The 20,682-nt window shown below is 32.7% G+C and overlaps 1 protein-coding gene and 1 long non-coding RNA gene across 6 annotated transcripts in view; one reads left to right on the forward strand and one right to left on the reverse strand.

Moving 5' to 3' along the window:
- The window catches only part of LOC145259194 (ADP-ribosylation factor GTPase-activating protein 1-like), a 175,767-nt gene that overhangs the window by 80,126 nt on the left and 74,959 nt on the right, over positions 1-20,682 (forward strand). The window lies entirely within an intron of this gene.
- LOC145259241 (uncharacterized) overlaps positions 1-20,682 on the reverse strand; it is a 55,112-nt gene that overhangs the window by 30,379 nt on the left and 4,051 nt on the right. Inside the window, exon 3 of one of the 3 annotated variants that reach the window (XR_013864142.1) lies at positions 16,310-16,467. The exons of the other annotated variants lie outside the window; for them this stretch is intronic. This is a non-coding gene — a long non-coding RNA (uncharacterized LOC145259241). Of the gene's footprint in view, positions 1-16,309; positions 16,468-20,682 lie in introns of those variants that run through there. 3 annotated transcript variants of the gene reach the window in all.

Raw genomic sequence — 20,682 nt, forward strand, 5'->3', positions numbered from 1 at the left:
GTTTTGGGAAGGGGCGGGGCAGGCTTACTGGGAGCACTTCATCCAAGCTCCCGTGGTGGTACTTCTTAAAAAAAAAAAAAAATTACAAGAAAAAAAAAAAGAAAAAAGAATTACAAAGAAAAAAAAAAAAAAGATTCATTCTAAAATGGCAACCAATGAAAATCTGGCCATTACAACTTTTGAATTCATCAGTTAGATTTTTACTCTTCATATGATGTGCATCATTTTGTATGCATATGTGTGTTATCTGTATGTGTGCGCATAAAACATTATTTTGTGAATATTCTTGAAAAACTTAAACGTCATGCATCCAAAAAATTTAAAAAAAAAAAAAGAGCTTATTTAAAAAGGTTGAACATTCCAAAGAAAAATGGATATTTACGAAAGATAATTGAATAGTGATTAATCAAACTGTCCGCTTTAAATATTATAGGCTATCTTGAAGCAATTAGCTTCAAAAGAGGTTGCTATTCTTTATTTTTGGAGAGGTGGGTGTTGTCACTCAGACTTGAGGCTAATGGTAGGATAAAAGAAAGTTTTTTTGTTTTTTTTTTCTGGAAAATAAAAAACCCAAAAAACAAACAAAATTTAATGAGTAATATTAATTTAAAGAATTCTTTTTTTCTTTTTCTTTAAGTTTAAAAGATCGGGGTAGGGGTTAGCTGATAAATCTGGGGGTTGTTTTGATTATCTTGGTCTGTAATTTAGTAAAAAAAAAAAAACAAATACTAAAATCAAATTTTTATATTCATAATATGACATTGATATTACAAAATAAACATAATGTAAAATATTGCCAAAGAAATTGTCTTTTATATGATGCTCTTTTGCACAGTGGATTAATTTGCTTAGTCACCATTAAGAAAAACATTAAAACTTATAAAAAAAAAAAGCAGTTTCCTTCAGAGCTAACTGCTTCAAGATAGCCATATTCTACTTGTATAATAGAGCCAGTATTATCTTTATTCTTTCTTTCCTTTATTATTGTATATAGAAAAGTGGGTATTGTAGTTGAGCTAATATTTCTGTACTTATCTCATGAATAAAGACCTCTTTCTACCAAACATGTTCTTCATATCTTTCTTCTGTTATATGAATCTCATCAGAGACTTTCATTTGCGTAATTTCCACTTTATCAGTTATTAACTGATGTAATGTTAGAAATTATTTTGTATATATCTATATGTATTTGTGTGTGTGTGTGATATGCAGTTTATATGTATGTATGTATGCATATATATATATATATATGCAGATTTATTTCATTCACTTCAGTAGCTAATGATTTTTTTTTTTGTAAATTTATTTCCATTATTAAATATTTATACTGCTTATGTTGTGTATTTTATATGTATATATATTTATATATACGTGTATATATAAAATAAAATGCGCAACATTTTTAATGTTATATATGTGTGTGTTTTCCCCTTGTCCATAACAAATAATCAAATAAGTATTCAACCACTCTATATATTTTCTTTGATATACCACTCCTTTCTTTGTATTTTATTATGTATATAATTAAATACACAACATTATTAATGTATATATATGTAATAGTGATTAGCCATCTTATACCATAGGTGTCCAGTAGACAGGAGTAAACACTACTAACTGCTCATCATTGATTAGTGAGAAGGTGGTAGTGCTTAATTTCCAATTTGATCAGAATCTATAGTAACAGAGGGTTAATCGTTAATCAATTTATCATATAGTATCATATATATATATATATATATATATATATATAATAAATTTTGCTCTTACAAATGTAATTGATCCCTCTGTGTTTTTCCTCTTAAACTATATAGCTTACAAGGGTTGTTTCAAAGGTAAAGCCTCCTATTTGTTTTTTTAACTCAAGAAGTTGAGGAACTATGAAGATGGAAGTGGTACCATTAAAACGAGCAACCTTTTGTGCTCTGGAATTCATTTTTTTACATTGTCACCACCATTCTCAAAGCACCTTTTCCAGGAATTCAATAATACATCTCTGCTCCTGCTACACATCTATGACAGTGGTTGCTTTCTTTAGCGTCTCACACTGCCAATATCTGCAACAGAGAGATGAAATTTTCAGATCATGAATGCATAAGTTCAGTCATCATAACACAATTTGCAATCTCCTCTGATATATTGGGGCAGATTAACAAAAATAGGAGCCATTACTTTTGAAACACTCCTTTTATATGTATGTTTACTGTTTTTTGAGAAAGAATTCCAACAAAGTGCTCGATTATAAAGAAAAACTTTTTCGATATAAGAGCTTAATATTTATTTATTTAATTGTACAGAAGTTCAGAACAACATTGGTACCGTCGGTTTCAAGCCCAACATAAAGGGGACTAGTTAATGGTAAAACGTAAATGATGTTAGGCTCTCGTCAGCCATGTTGTTTCTCTTTCTCTCTCAATCTCTCTCTCTATCTCATATATATATATATATATATATATATATATATATATATATATATATAATCTCAATCATTATTCCATAAGAAACACTTGAATAATTTATTAGAAAAATATATTACATCCTTGAAGCAATGATTGAGCACTCTGGTTGCTTTTTCTACTGATATGAGAAATTTACTATGTATGTGCGTGTGTGTATGTTTTCTCTTTGTCGTTTTATTGCCTCAGAAAATTTGCTTTGGCCATTCCTAATGATCAATAAAATATTCAACCACTCCTTTATATTTTTCTTTGATACACCACCGGTCGTCTTATTTAACAACAACAAAAAAAAAACTTCAGTATGTAAGAATGTCAACTAACTTGATTTCCACATGGGAAAAATTGCTGCCAAAAACAACTTTTAAAAGCGCTGTAATCATCTGTCACTATATATTTTATGTGATATTAAATTTCACTTGTGCGCGTGTTACAATAATTTATCGTGTGTTTTTGTAAACATTGATGTTTGCTTTTATGATGCAAAATTGTCTTCTTTTTTTTTTATCATATTTTAATTTGATTTGGTAATCAGTAACTAATTTAATTTTTACATTTGTCGATGACTTATCCTTTTCTTATGTACATCTCAGTCTCCTTTCTGATACGTTTGATAATTGATTTTGCTAAGGTATGATTGAGATACAGATTTTATTTTTAATGGTGGATCTCAGAATTTTAAAGTTCTAGAAAACTGAAAATAGATTTTGTCTTATTGGCTCTTTGTGAAGTAGTCCTCATGATTTGGAGTACTACATTAAGAATACTTTGTTTTATTCATCAATAAATTGTTTTATTACCAAAATATATTTTTAGTCAAAAGATATTTCAAGTATAAAAAAATTGAGCAAAATTTTAAGTTGTTGGTGTTATAAATGGGCATACCGTGTTGCACAAGGAGACGCGTTTTCACCAGATATTAACAGTAACTTTCCAGATTCAAATAAAAATTTTAAAAATATGAAATGAAATTGGTTATCTATTCTTAAACTCTGTTTTGAGTTTCAGACCAAAATTCAATAAACACAACTCTACTAAAGAAACAACAATGACATGGAAGATTTGATAAAATCTGTTATTTATTAACAGGGAAATATACGGATCTATAAAAAGCTAAGGAAAATAAGTAAGATAAATTTATTTTTATTTTATTTTATTTTTTTTTTTTTACAAATAAATCACCACTTGTCTAGACTCGAATGCCACGCTAGGATAAGACTTAATGAGTTTACGAATTGGGTATAATTTGATTATTTAAAGGAACAGCTTAGCAAGAACTTGTTTACATTGGACTTGAAGATGCCAACGTTGTAATCAGCTGAAACAATTCTACAGGTGGCAGTTCTGGGAGAAAAGCTCTTTTTCATGAAATCTGCATTTAGATTTAGGCATAGAGAGTAAAATTGTTGATAGTGTTTGTAGCTAGACAAGTGTTTATTGTAAAAGTTTGACAATCGATTGAAGCTTAGACAAGTACTTGCTTTAAAAATAATGATAGAGCAGAGACATCTTCACAATGTCTCTTCTGTGGGAAAGGTTGCAAAGAAGAGAAAAGATCATCACTTACTAGGTTTTGAAGCCGGTTTTGAACTCATGCAAATGTATTCTGACATGGAATGATTAATGTCTTTAGGAAACAAATTGATGTGAAAATGTACTTTCTTGGAGAAAAGTGTATGTTATTGAGAAATCGTTATTTCTGGAGTCAGAAAAGGATTTGTCTGTTTGGTTTGATGTGATTGTTGAGGCACTGTAATTAGAAAAACAATACCCCTATGTATGTGTAAGCTGAAATTCAAAACTGCTGTTTTTTTGTTTTGTTTTTTTTTCAAACATGAGTTTTCTCCCATGCAAATATTGAATTTTCAATAGTTACATTTATAACAGACTTTTTAAAGCTCACTTGAATTCTGAATTTGAACGCATATTGTACGTTCAAGATGATGTTAAAATAGATGGAGATATGCTTTGAAAGGGATTATTTGCAGCAAAACGGATTGTTGACACTTTCATGACATAATAGCTGTCTTGGGTTCAGCCAGATGTTCTATTTATAGGAAAGGAATGATTTTTTTTTTTTTTTTTTTGCACTCTTATTTGATAGCACATATCACATAACTGTTAATAGTATTAATTTCATCTAGTTGAATCAATATTTTTGAAAAATATGATAGTCTTCAATCTTAGAGAAGTGGTTGGATTGGATTAAGTGGCTGTTGTTCCTTTTGAATCTCTAGACACTGCAACTCTTGACGTGTAAATTTTGATATTTCAAAGGAACAAGACGTTTTGAGTTTGAATAAAAACTAGCAGTCCACCCAGTGTTGCCCTGGTCATAAAATATGCTTAAATATAAGATTTTAATTAATGCAAGTTTCATATTGATTATTAAAGAGCCAATTCTCTATTGATTATTATATTGTACCCAATATATAATTCTTTTCCTTAGTTAAAAAAAATAATGATTTAGGTGCCATCAGCTAGAATCAAAACCAAAACATTTAATGCGCCAGCTTTATTCATTACCATCTGAGATAAGTTCATATATAGATATCAAAACTTTAAAAATTAATGACTTTAACATATAAATGTATATTTTCGCATACGTAAAGGAGTACTTTAAGTCAACTTATGCCTGCCAAGTTCTAATTTTTCAATTTTGACTCCTTAACATCAGCTAAAAACCAAATCGAATTTGTTCTACAGATCCGAATCCCTAGCATATCAAGTTTCAAATCTGTAAATCAAAAATTGACTTGGTAGTTTGGTAGAGAGCATTCCACACACATATACACAAGGTCACTTATGTAAAGAAGATGTTTTAGCATGGAGTGTAATTAAAACTAGTAAAAGTACCTTACACATGTAAAGTCTGATGTATGTGACATAGTTGCAGTCCCAAATAAATGTGTTACACCTTAAGATAGCTCTAAGGTTATATTATGTAAAGAGTTATGTTTGAAGGCTATGACAATGCAGCTTTGAAGAAAAATACTGTTGGGTATAAAACAAGGGTAAAAAAATAATAATATTGAAAGATTTCAATAAATTTTAATTATAACTTATTTACCAACATGTGTTGAACCAGGATAATTCCATAGGTGTGATATTTTTTGAATTTTCGAGGTATGTCTCATCTTCAGAAAGATAAAAAAAAATTAAAAGTATGTACAACCACTCAGTGGAAGCGCGTTATATATTACATCATTTGTACAAAATGTCTAAACAGCAGATACAAGGTGCCTTAAATAAGTTCCCAGACATTTTTCATAATGGCACTTCATTAATAGTACATTCATGAAACTCTAGTCCTCTTCAAAGTAATCTTCTCCGGCTGCAATACATTTATTGTATCGATCCAACAACTTCTAGAAGGCCCCATGGAAGCTCTCTTGTGTGAGCATGTCAATGACCCTTGTCACAACCGCTTTCATTTCCTCAATTGTCTCATAACGACAGCTAAGGTTTTTCTGGAGTTTAGGGAATAACCAAAAGTCACAAGGAGCAAGGTCTGGACTATATGGAAGGTGAGGAACTGTCGATGCCCATCTTGGGCAAATAGTCTGATCTTTCTGATTTTCTCTGAGCACCCTTGAGACAAACTTCACACAAATCTTCCACATCTTCAGTTCCTTGCGAATAATTGTGAGTACAGTTCCTACATTGACATTAAATTGTGCACTTATTTTCTCGATAGATACACTACGATCCTTATCCATGAAATTCTTTATTTAGACAATCATCTCTGGTGTTCTGACTTCCTTACCCCTTCCACATTTTTCATCATCCCTCATAGACTCCCTGCCTACCCTTAATCTCTTATGCAACTCAAAAACTGATGCTCGATTCATGCAAGATTGTCCAAAAGCAGTTTGAAGCATTCCATATGTTTCTTAGGAATTTTTTCCAAGTTTATAACAGAATTTTATTGCATATTGTTCTTTTAATGTACCCTCACGTCCAGATTACATTTGAACCTAAAATCATATAAATTGATCTGTCATCTCATAGTATGTATAGCAACAACATACTGAATTTTCAAGAGTTTATGACAATTTTAAATGCCTGACCAAAATGTCTGAAAACTTATTGAAGACAGCTTGTACATATATGAAAAACATTACCCTTCAAACTCGGATTCTATAACCCCAAATTTACCATCAGAACCCCCCCCTCTTCATTGACACAAAATTCCTCTCCATACATGCACATAAACAAAATTAATCAAAGTAAATATTAAAACTAAACACATACAAATCAGGTCTTATATGTCTGAAATGTATCTGAAATATTTTACTTGAAAATTCGTCATGGCAAATTCCTATGAAGATTTAACACGTATATTTCTGTGTAATTTACTTGCCATAAGTATATTTATACTATAACATAGCTTTACTCATGCATTAAGCATTTAAAATAAATGCCAAAACAAAAATATATACATAATATATCATTAGAATATATATGAAACAGTAATATATACGCTTTGTTCTGTTAGACAAAGAACTTGTTAGTTTTTTTCAATAGATTTTTATGAATACTGATTTATTGATTGAGTAAATGAAATTTTCAATTGATGTTTTCATTTTTATGTCATTAATACTTTTGATTAATTCACTAACATTTTCAAGGAATTATATGCTAATAATGTCAATCATAGAAATAAGTTATTGTAATATTTTTGCGAAATTAGTTAACAAATATGGCTGCACTCGTTAAATGATTCTAATCAAATTTGAAGAACTTTGTAAATTGCAATACTATAATATAATTTTGTTTTTACTGATGAGATTTTTTGAAATTGTATTTAAAGATGTGTTCTGTGTATTTCTATGTCATCAGATAGTACTTCAATTAATCAGAATGCATTCATCCTCAAAGAGTGCTACATTTTTCAGTTCTACTTTTTCCTATCACTTTTAATTGACGTCTGATGTCAATTTTTTTCAACTAATTTAAAAATTCTCATGGTTCCATTTAATTTCATTTAAAATATTAGTTTTTTGTTTTTTTTTTACATCTTGAATTTTCGAACTTTGTAGAAAATTTCTCTTAAACTGTAAAAACTTTTTTTTTGTCTCGAATATTTAAGCTCTCTTTCTTTCACATTGAAATTTACGACAACCAAAGAGAAAACATTTCATCCGGACAATTTTCAGAACATTTAAGTCTATTTTTGTATATTTTATCTAATGTAATCTATCCAAAAGTATAAAAAATTATACCCTTCCCCTACTAATCCTAATATGGCTGCAAGTGTATTCACAGTAATGCTATAAGATTTTTATTATTTGCACTTTTTGGACTACTATTATCTTGGTTGTTGTATTTGCATTTCAGTCGATACGACCTTCAACCTTTTTGAGGTGTATTTTGTCTATTAATAGTTGAGGGAGGGGTATTTTGATGAAAGCATGCTTGCATAAAATTTATAAAACTTTGCTATGAGGTGCCTTAAATAAGTTTCCAGACATCTTTGTACAGGCATTTAAAATTATCATTGAAAAATTCAGTATGTTATTACAATACATCTTATGAGATGACTGATCAATTTTTATGATTTCAGGTTCAAATGAATAGCTACAACAGGAATTGGAATACATCTGACTAAAGCCTGATTGTCACACATCTGACTAAAGCCTGATTGTCAAAAGTTGGTGAATTTCAAAAATGCAATCTGGATGTGAGGACACTTTAGAGAAATGATATGCAATAAAATTCTCTTTTAAACTTGGAAAAAAATGACACAGAAATGTATGGAATGCTTCAGACTGATTTTGAACCATCTTGCATGAATCAAGCATCAGTTTTTGAATGGCATAAGAGATTCAGGGAAAGCAGGGAGTCTGTGAGGGATGATGAGAGGTGTGGAAGGGGTAAGAAAGTCAGAGCACCAGAGTTGATTGGCCAAATACAGAATTTCATGGATAAGGACCTTAGTGTGTCTATAGAGATAATAAGTGTACAGTTTGATCTCAGTGTGGGGAATGGGAACACAATTATGAGTGAGGAACTGAAGATACAGAAGATTTGTGTAAATGCACCAGTCCACACCTCCATCCTTGTCACAAACTATTCGATGAAGATGGGCATCAACACAGTTCCTCACCCACCCTATAGTCCAAATCTTGCTCCCTGCGACTTTTGGTTATTCCCTAAGCTCAAGGAAAACTTTAGAGGCTGTCATTATGAGACAATTGAGATGAAAGAGACTGTATTGAGGGTCATTGACATGCTCACACAAGAGGACTTCATGGGGCCGACCAGAATTTGTTGGAATAGTACAAGTGCATTGTAGCCGGAGGAGATTACTTTGGAAGAGACAAGAGTTTCAATAAAAGTGCCCATATGAAAAAAGTCTGGAAACTGATTGAAGGCACCTCGTATATCAATCTATGCATTGTTATCATTCCCAAACGTGATCTCCAATCATTGCCTGCAAAAGGCAAACAAAAACTAATCACTATTGATACTGGATTACTCAATTTCAGTATCTTACTCTTTTTCTCTTTTCCGGTTTCTCTCCTTGCCCTCACCTTTTAATGTTTTACCTTATTCTCTCCCCACTCTGTCTTCACACTGTCAACAATATTTCAACTTTCCCCAAACACTTATCACTGTTCACCCTCCCCACACCCTGCTTTTACACCCTTCTATTATTTAACCCATTTCTCCACTTCTATAATTTAGCCTATTTTCTATATACATCAACTTTTAAAAAATTAATTTCATTGTTATAGTTTGTAATCTTAATTTTTGTAAAGTGAGCTCTTTATTTAATTCATTGGGTAAACATTAGATTTTTAAATTCCAAACAATCATTCTACATTGTCCTACTAGATGCATGACCAAGGGGAAAAAAGTATTAGTTAAGGAACATTCTTGAGTGAATTTTACTTAAGAGATTATGAGTTCAATTTCAGTTAAAGTAAGTTAAAAGAAATAACTGAGGAATGTGGAATGGCAATTTAATTTCAGACGAAGAGGATTCAATTGAAATTTGCCAGAAGGTTACCACCTCCTCCACCACCATTGGTTTAAGATCGGTTTTACATGCTGGGATGTGTTGGACAGTCTTTAGATTAACTTTCAGATTAATCTACCTCTGGCTAGTGCTTTATTTATCCCTCTTTTTTAAATCCATCCTTACCACTTTCCATGTATTCTTTGACGCTCTTCTGCTACCTCAACTGTTCTACATCTAGTAACCCAAACACTCTTGTTTATTCTTTTAATGTGACCAAATCAACAAAGTCTCTTGTTCTGTACACCTTTGAGTACTATTTAGAGTCAATCTTCCTCTGATGTCACTCAATCCAAGCATGTCTTTAAAACTCCCATTACAAATCCGTTGTATCATTCTCATATCATTTCTTTCTCTTGGCAACATATTCTCAGCCGTCACTAGTTTCGCTTTATTATATTGCATAGACCTGCCTGATAGACTCTTTTAGTCAACAGTGGTAATGCTATGCTGGATAGTAGTAGAAGCTCCTGGTTATAATAAATGAAACCCAACAAAGGTTGGCGATTACAATATCTGAAACAATGTGAAAATGCAACCAAAATGAAAAAAAAAAACCGTTTGAATGGTGTCAAAATAATGTAAATGCCTTGTTGCATGTTGGTTAGATTTTCTCTTTCATTTAATTTCGGATCATCTTTTATCTATCACTATGTGCATTTGTTGACTGAGAAGATAACATAACAAAAACATCAAAAAAATATGAAAAATACCTAACAGGGTTGCAGTAAATTAAAACATTTAAAAAAAAAAAAAAAAAAAAAAGCTTCAAAAGTTCTGTCAGTCAGACAAGAATACAAAAACAGGCATGTTTGAATCTTCCACTCTCTGGACACTTTGATGTCAATCACATGACTTTCTTTTCTCACAAACTACAAACTGACACTTTTTACAAGTTCCCACAACCAGACAGCATATGACTTTAATCAATTCTATGAAACGGATTATCTTATTCATAAATCCTTCCTTCATTGTCACATACACATACACACAACAAAGCACAACTAAATACAAGAACAAGCTCCCACCTTTTAATTCTCTTTCATGCATGTGTATATTTTCTTTCACACTTCATTTTATATAATACTTTATTAATGTTAAACGTGCTTCCTCCTTTTTTTTCTTTTCACCATGTTCTATTTCCTTATTTCCTTTGCTATTGCTTTTCACCAACATCTAAAAGATATTCCTCACCACATTTCCTTAAATTGCAGTAGATATTTTTCCCATCCCCACAATATGAACAGATGTTTCAACATTATTTTATACTCCTGCAGGGTACAGACATTTATTGACGCCATTTTTTTTTTTTTTTTAAATATTTTCTATATTTCACACTAGTTACTCCTTCCTGTTTTGTTGGTAATCACTGCTTCTCTCTTCCATTGAAACTAATATGTTTATATAATTATTTGAAACTGGAGCTGGGTGTTTAATGCACAGTGGGCTGGCAAGCGGACATATGGATTTTTAGCAACTTCCTCAAATCATTATGAAACCTATATATTTGAATAGCTCAGAGTTTGAGGTTGCAAAAAATGGGCTCATTTGTCTTCTAACTTTAATTATTTCTCAAGATACGCCTGTTTGAAGTTTGTGAATTTCGAATTTTTGCAAAATTGTGACCAGTGATTTTACCGAAGAGTAAATTTGGGTGCACCTGAAGAATTGCTCAAAATTTCTTCCATTTAAATATGTCCTATAGTATATCCTATAAGCCCCTTAGATAATGCCAGATTCCCTAAATTTACTTCATTATAAAAAATAGAACATATGATCAAGTTTTTTACCTGTTTTTTTGAGAGGGGGGAGGATTTTTTCACAAAATTTACCATAAAAATGAGCATTTTTTTCCATTAAAAAAAAAAAAAGTTCAAAATTTGCCCCTAGCCAGGTATATTTTAACGAAACATTGCAAAAAGCCCCAAGATAAAATTTCTCATGCTTCACAAATAAGAATATAGACATAGAAAGCTATCATTATCAAATTGGGTGAAAAAATTCACTCTCGGGAACCATTTTAATTTTAACATACTGAAAAAATTTGAAGTTGCCTATTTTTCCATAATTTTGGACAATCCACAATGACTGTTTAAACTATAAATCCAGATAATTCTTGTCATTCTTACTCAAATTTCATCATCCAGACCACTTTTCCTATGTTTTTTAGGGTGCAGAATCCAAATTTGTCATCAGAAAAACCATAAAACAGCAGTTTTCTGGAAAATCCTGTTTTTAAGCTATTTTATTTTGACAACGCCAATGACTGAGCAACTATATGGATTCGACTAAAGCTGCTGCTCAAGCACAGAACATTTCCTCTACCAAAATGTTTGCCTTCGGTCTGAAGAACAAATATCTTCAAAACAAAGAGGTTGCTAAAGTGGGGTACTCTATCCTGCACAATGAGTCCATCCCAAACCGATATGTTTCATTGTTGCATCTACAAGAGTGGCAAAATGACCAAACGGATTTACATAGACATTCATTTACTCCTGAAAGATGCTGGAGCTGATGTTCTTCCATCGTATGACACTGTTGAAATTTAAGGAGCTGAGGCCAACAGTACAAAAACTTGCAACTCTGTACAGTAGTGTGAAGTACCATTACCTCCAGTGCTTGCAACTTACATCTGCCCAATTGTTTGCATCACTTCAGTTGCCCGCTTTCTACAACCTCGAGACCCAACCCGAAAACTGGTCACCCAAGGAATCAATAGTAGTGAATTAAGAGCCAAGATTGATCAACTGGTACTGCACATGGCTGTCATTTTAACCATCATTAACTCAGATAGGAAAGTGAAAATTGACGAGTTCACACTACATATCTTCATGTTGGTTTAATTCCATGGATTGATATCACTCCAAGTGCTCATGTTGTTTTAGGGCACAGTACTGAGTTAATTGCAGAAAATGGCAATATTAGTCTGCTCAACTATACAGAATCTGGCATTGAGGCAAATAACAAGTTTTTATGTCCGTATCGGATAAACAAGTCTCAAGACAAACCAATTTGACAATTTATCAGATTGTATTAACAGACTAAGACGAGAGTGATCCCATTGTTATGAACACAAGAGAACACTTAAACTGCAGACATTGCAATTCATTAGGTCACAGCATTAGAAGTTGTGAGTAGCTTAAAACTGCAATTCATGGTTGCAATAGTGAATATGAGTCTTTGTTGTGCTTTTTGACTGATTATGATGCACGATCAGTTATCTGATACATTGAATTAATGAACTAGTTTTTTCATTATGTAACCTTTTTAGTAGTCTATTTTCTCATTCTAACTGAATATTTGAAAAGCTTGTTTCATGCAGAGGTTTCATTTGTCTTCTTAGCTTGAATAGTTTTAAAGATGGTATTTATTTGGTATTTATTTGCTCCCCCACTGAGCAAATTAGGCACAAGGCCGTTTTTAATGTGAGGTAAAAACCAGCTCCCCTAAAAGGGGTCACTCTGGTTACCAAAAATAATAATTGTCCCAGTATAGAGGGTTTCCCCTCCATTGACTGGTACAAATTATCTTAAGTGCAGTATCTGCCGGAACAGATACTACACTTTGATCCCGGCCCGAAGGCCAAGAACAGTTTTTAAAGATACAGGCATTTAAAGTTTGTCTGGAAATGCCTAAATTTTGTCTGTCAGCAAATTTATGCTTTTGTCCGTGAACTCTTAAAAAGAACAATTTTTATGTTGAATATTAGCTTTCCAACATCCTACCATGGTATACCACCCTATTTTGATGTCCAAAATGAGCTCGAAGAGCTAAAAAAGCATAACCACTTACATTGTAGGTATACATAGGTAAATGTTTGCTTGACCCCCCCCCCTCCCAATTAAGCCCACTATGTAATGTAATGGTGCGTATGCAAATTGTATTATGCCCAACATCCTGGCACTTAAATTTTTTTGTATACAAAAATCACGCATCCGGCAAAATCATTACCAATCATTAATTTGAGACTAGGGGCTCTGATCACGCCTGAATTGGGCCTGCCTTTATCCACAAGCAGTGCATGCTACACATTTTTTAGGTGGTTGGCAACCAAGGTTTTCTCTCAATACCTTCTTCACTACAGATAATGCAAAGCTTGTATTTTCATTTATCACGGACTTTTTGATGCAAGCTGAAATTCAAAAACTGACATTTTTATTTGAAACCAAGTCCACCCTTGGTTGTTGTGAGTGGGGGGGGTGTATGGGTACTTATGTTTGTATTCATATTATTTGATAAGTCTGGTGAAAAGGTGAATATTGTCAGCCAACTCTTGCCATGGTGTCACTCACACGACCCCCCCCCCCCTCTACACAAACCTTTCTCTCAATATACAATTTAGTAGTTTAATACCATCACCACTACAGTGATCATTATTTTGGTATTCTTTTGTAGATTTAGTGAAGGTTTTCAAGAGATTAGATAGACCTACAAAACTTAATACACTTGGTTTTTTTATCTGTTCAGATACTCCCTTCTATTAGAAGGATGATTTAAAGTGATCCGATTCTTTCTTCAAATTCACCAGGATCAGGAAAGGACATTAAATCGCTTTGGCACTTATGCAGAACACGAACGGTGCTGGAACAACGGTGTTATGTAGCAATCCATTCTTTACTGTTCTGTATCGTCATCATTAATAATTGCTTTCTTTCTCTATGCTAACAGATGGCAGTTCTTTTATTTCTTTTTTTTGTGGCGGCTCGAAATAACCAAAAGTTTTTAGACCAATCAGAAAAAAGGTTAATTTTTTTTTGATTTATAAAAGGTTGATTATTCTATTTTTTTCTTTAAAGCTTATCACCTACACATAGATACATTTTTATTCCCAGTTCACATTTAATAAAAACATCAGAAATCCGACACCACACTTTCATTTGTGATATTTAATCACAGTAAAGTGCAATAGATAGGTACTTCTATGTGCTATTAGTAGGCTTAAGTGCTACGGACCATAGATGACTGGAACACACTGGAATATTGGAAGAGAGTTAACTGCATCATGATTTAGTGCCAGATTCAAAATTTGGTGATCTTTGCTACAACTCGATGCTCCTTTGAGATGTGAACTGGAGAATTGTGAAGATGTGGCAGCAGTGGCTAGAAGAAAGGGTCATAGTAGGTGTTTTTTGACTGCACAACAAAACTAAAAACTGCAAAAATAAAAAAAAATGTAGAAAGTGACATTATAATGACGATTACGAAGAAAACGCTGAATGAGAATTTTCACTACTCGTACAAGAGTCGTAAAAGCCAACTACTTGCTTTCGAAGCCCAAGAGAACTGCTTTACTAAAGCCAAGTAACACTTCAACAAGGTCAAACCCTCAGTCAAGTTGGGGATGCTCTGCTTCATTTCACAATATGTAGAACAGGTGGTTACTTTACACTTTATGCAAAGTCCTGCGTGTCTTAAAGACCAAGTACCCTCAAATTGTAATGTTTCTTTTTAATGTTTCCAGCAAAGGCTACATTATGCCATTCCAAATCTTTGAAAAGGAACTTACACTAAATTCAGATGCATTGAATTGTTGTTCACTGTCAAGCACTGGATGGAGAGGATGGCCATGGGAAAGCCATACATGTGACAAGAATTGACTCCAGAAAACAAATGGCTGTCTGATGATAACTTCCCCAAACTCAGCAGTTCCAACATCTGATCCCTCCCTTCAACTTGCCTGATTGCAATCCTATAAACTACTGAATGTGAGGTGCAGTTGAGAAAGATGCCTCTAACACCTAGTATGAGCTGATTGTCAGAATTAAAGTAGTATTCAGGTGTCTCTAGGTACAGATCCCACCTAGGGGCCATTGTGAGGGTTCAAGATTGTTTGTTTTTTGTTTTGTTTTTATGAACTGTATTTAGCAAAAGATCCTCTAAGCGATGCATTTTGAACTTTAACCAAAATATGACATGTTTTCTTTGCTTTTCAAAAAGTGTAATATTTGTTTTGAACTGTACTTTAATGTCACATTGTAATAAATTAGTGCTAATAAAGGTGCATAATTAGTGCTTTAATTTTCTCATTCTATTTAAGATTCAAATTTGCAATCTAAACATGTAAAATCTAACTCTACAGAGAGAGAGATGAGGAAGATAAGTCATCTTTGACAAACTTGGAAATATACAGTAATGTTTTTTATCATAAGCATTATGTGAGTAAAAAGTCTCTTAAGAAGGAACATGTATGCATATTAATACTTATGACTAGTTACTTATGTACTTATGATACCCTGCAAAATTAAAAATGGTTAAGATTATTTCTACTTGTCTAATGCTAGAGTAAGCAGAGGTGACATAGCGTGACCAATATTGTTCGCTTTTTTGAAGGGTGTAAAACCAATATTTCTTAGGATTTGCAATTAAAAATTCTTGCTTTAGGCAGTGTGAAAGATGAAATGAGACTCTGGAGGATGATAGCTGAAATGAATTGCTAATGAGAATCACTCTTCTATAACACATTTCTTTCTTATCAGTTTCATTTTTTTTTCTTTTTTTTTTAACCAAATTATTGAAGTTTAAAATTGATAATATTTTCAAGTTTTATTTTTATTGGATTTGCTTTCTTTTGAACATTTACATGTGTAGCATTTAAACTAAGATGTTGCAAATTTGTCTCTGATGTATCGTTATTTTCATGGAAAGTGTTCGACTGAGCTTCAGTCTATGGTCCCCCCTTGCCAAATTTTCACAAGAAACACTCATTCCCCCCACTCTTTATCTGTGCCTAAACCTAAACGTAGATTCTATGAACAAAGCTTCTTTCTTAGAACTGCACACCTGTGGAATTGTTTTCTGTTTTCCGGCTGACTACAATATGGTTGTCTTCAAGTCCAACGTAAACAAGTTCTTGATGAGCCGTTCCATATTACTTAACAAATTTACCGAATTTCCATTACTAATGATTACTATATTGTCCAATTTCTACTGTACACTCTTTAACCCTTATCCTCGAGTGGCCTCTTGACCTTGATAATGTGGTGATGCCTGTGTAAAAAAAAAATTTGGAATTGGATTAAGCTAAAAATGTTATCCACAAATATATTGGAAATTATTTTAGATTTTAAACTGTTGGACCTAAATGGAATTTAAACTGACAAATCAAACTTTGATTCTTACTAGTCAATTTTCACTTGTTATTGTTGTAGCATGTTATTTGTATTATATTAACATACTTTGCTACAGTTTATTTAAAAAAAAAAATGTGATCCCACTCTCCACTGAATGATCTATAGAAAGTTGAATATTGAATGGAGCAGCAAGTCCTGGGAACATATACGAGGTGCCTTAAATAAGTTTCCGGACTTTTTCCGTATGGGTACTTTTATTGATAGTACACACATGAAACTTTAATCCCCATCCAAATAATCTCTTCCGACTGCAATGCACTTTTACCATTCGAACAACTTCTGGAAGATCCCATGGAAATCCTCTTGTGTGAACATGTCAGTGACTCTCACCAGCCTCTTTCATCTCCTCAATTGTCTCATAACGACAGCCTCTAAGGTTTTTCTTGAGCTTAGGGAATAACCAAAAGTCACAGGGATCAAGGTCTTGTCTATAGAGAGGGTGAGAAACTCTCTTGATGCCAATCTTGGTCAAATAACCTGGGATCTTCTCTCAGCATCTTTGGGACAAACTTCGCACAAATCTTCTGCATCTTCAGTTCCTCACAAACACTGATATCTGTATACAGTTCCGACACTGACATTAAACTGTGCACTTATTGTCTCTATAGACACACTACGGTCCTTATCCCTGAAATTCTTTATTTGGCCAATCAACTCTGGTGTTCTGACATCCTTACTATGCCAACACCTGATCATCCCTCACACTTCATACATTCCTTGAATCTTTTATGCAACTCAAAAACTGATGCTCAATTCATGCAGCATGGTCCAAAAGCAGACTGAAACATGCCATACGTTTCTGTGGCATTTTTTCCAAGTTTAAAACAGAATTTTATTACATATCATTCTTCTAAAGTGTCCTTATGTCCCGACTGCATTTTTGAAATTCACCAGCTGTGATAATCAAGCTTTAGTAGGGTGTATTCCACTTCCTACTGTAACTGTTCATTTGAACCTGAAATCATAAAAATTAATCAGTCATCTCATAAGATGTATAGCAAGAACATACAGAATTTTCAAGACTCTTTGACAATTTTAGATGCCTGTACAACAATTTCTGAAAACTTGTCTTATCAGAAAGAGCAGTTGAAAATAAGTTATACAATGTCCACTATAATTATATAATTCCTACAACTATATATCTAGAAAACGGAACCATAAAACCTGGCATATTGATATGGGATAAGGAAGAAGCAACCTTAGTAAAAGTTAGTCCCCAATGATGTTGAGTTAGGGAGAAGGTCTTATGTATGACATGAAAAGAAACTGGAATCTTAGGAAGACCTCTATCGTTCCAGTAATTATAGGGGCAACTGGACTCTTAAAAAAGAATTTAAAACACTATCTGGAAAATATACCTGGTGAACCAAGTGCAAGAGAAATGTAAATAATTTCACTTAAAGGGATGATCAGAATCTTAAAAAGATCTCTTGGTTGGAATATCTGAGTTAGTGGGTGAATGTTTGACATTCAGTAGGATACCCCGTCTCCAACTTGAATAAATAATAATAGACATCCCCTCCCCAAATAGGAAATTATACCTTATTTCTCCATTAATAAAATTGTGTGGCTTCTCATGTTTGTCTTTGGGTGTTTTTCATGACTGTTGCTTACACATTTTTATTTTGATTTGTTATTTATCAATTATTTATTGAAAATGCAATAGAGTACAATATTAAAACAAACCTTATCAAAATACTATAAATAAAAAAAAAAGATGAAGCAATGATTTGACCTTTGAGAACTCTACCAAACTCCTCCGTCAATTTTGGGTATAAACAATTGAAATTTTAGATATAGATTTTTTGGACATGGATTTAACTTAATAACTTGATTTGAGCCCAAAACAAATGTTATGGGGTCATAATAGGGGTCAAAGTTAAAACAAATTTGACCTGAGGTCTCTACCAAATTAGACACTTTCTGGTCTAAACATTTGAAATTTTACATAAAGGGTATTCAGAGATAGGGCAAGCTTTTTAATCGGTTTTGGTCGAAAATTTTGCTTACCAATATATAAATGTATGCATGTCTGCCTAAACCTTTTAACAGAAGCGACTGATTTTCACAAGATTAGTATTGTTTTGAAGCTCGACTCTTCAGACGACAAATACTGAAAAATTGGCTAAAAACATTAATTCCTTCACCTTCAATTGGCCATTTTTCTACAGGGAGGGGTCGCTTTTTTCGCCGATATTTTCGAAAATCATCCCCTCTTTTCGATTGTCTAACCTTAATTTAAACCTACGTCACTTTCGGTTTGACAGTGGTTGTAACAGCAAAGACGTCACATTTTTTCCCCATTCTTTTCCTCCTTCGCAGTACCGGTTCGAGCCTGCCTTCCTACTATCACTTTTTTTTTTTTTTCTTTTTTTTCTTTTGCTCAACACACACCTCCAAACACCCGGGCAACGCCGGGCACCCATGCTAGTATTTTTAATAAAATGACAAGCAATGAAAATCCTATTTTCAATTTACAAAATTTTTCTAGTTTTATCTAAAATGCAAACATTAATAGATAAAAATGCAAACGTTAATAGATAATTTTTTCATATTTTTTTCAATTGGAATTCATTATTGAAATGAGCATAATTTATTGATTTATTTATTGCGGACTATTATCCTCATCTTTTTTAGTTGTTGTTTCACGATGTTTCGGCCAACTATTCCTCTGGCTTTCACCTGTCGCGGTTACCACCTAACAAAGGCCAGAGGCATAGATGGCCGAAACGTGAAACAACTAATAAAGATGAGGATAATAGTCCGCAATAAATAAATAATTTTTTCAGTTATTTTTTTTCTAAATGTTTAAATAACCATTTCTCAAAATGTAACAATTTCTATCATTCATCATATAATTCAATATTATTTATTAGCTGTTAATGTGGAATATATGACAAGACTATCTATTCAACTTCACATTAACAATTAAGAATGTATATCAATATGATTTTATATCATTTTAATTTGATGAAAGCTTATTTTTTTTGTATATAAATGGTGAAGTGGCCATGCCTTAGACATTTTTTCCAGGATAAATAATTTGTGTGATATTTTTTATTTTTTTTAATTATTAAAAAATGTTACCATTATTATTATATGTGTAATATTTAAAAAAAATCTTAAATGTCTATATGAAACATTAATATAGTAGGCAAGCAACGAAAGCCACTGCTTTCAGTGCTATTCCAGTTCTATGTATAGACACAGACAATGTAAATCTTGATTGAATAAGTGAGAATTCAAGTCAGAAAAGGTAGTAGATGTAGTTGCTTATCTTCCACGATTACAAAGAAATTCAGTTTATTCCACACACACTCACAAATCCAACAATTTGGGATATTTCCAGTAGAACTACCTCTCGAGTAAATATGGTATTGTGGTGACTGCTAATATAGTTAAGAGTAGAATAGATAGAGGGTGACCAACGGTCTCCTATCTTCTCACTCTATTCTTTTGATGGCCTTTTGCCCAATTTAAAATGTATAATTGGATTATTTGGACAACTATTCTCATCTTAGATGTTATTGTTCCCCTGACAAAGGAGGGATTGGACCTAGTAATTTACTCCCGTTCATACTTTTTTTCATTAACCATGCTTTGGACTTTTTGAAATTTTGCACAAACATTAGTCATGGTGAAAGTTTTGCCAGAACGGATTTTCTGGGATAACTGGTTGTCCTCCTAGGGGCCATTATAGGGGTAAAATTCCCCTAAAATTATTCGTCCATTCGTTTGTTTGCACTTTTTTCAATAACCACTCCTTGAATTTTAAATTTTGCACAAACATTAGTCAAGGTGGAAGTAAATTTTTTTAATCGTGGAGAGGGAACCCCTCATGCTTGACTTGTTTTTGCAACATTTCGGGCGATGTAACCGCCAAAGTACTTCAGATGCATCTTGTTGAACTTGGAGAATTTGTACAGAATTTTTAACAGAATTCTTTATTTAACCAATTTGTGTAACTTCTTCTGTCAGCCATGACCGGGTAGAAATTTTAAGTAATTTGTAATTGTATTGTTAATATTGCCCTGCACTGAGGATTGAACCTTCAACCTTCAGAAGACTGTGA

This window comes from Euprymna scolopes, chromosome 3 (genome assembly GCF_053919585.1).
Source record: "Euprymna scolopes isolate OS-2025 chromosome 3, ASM5391958v1, whole genome shotgun sequence".
In the NCBI taxonomy this organism is placed as follows: Eukaryota; Metazoa; Mollusca; class Cephalopoda; order Sepiida; family Sepiolidae; genus Euprymna; species Euprymna scolopes.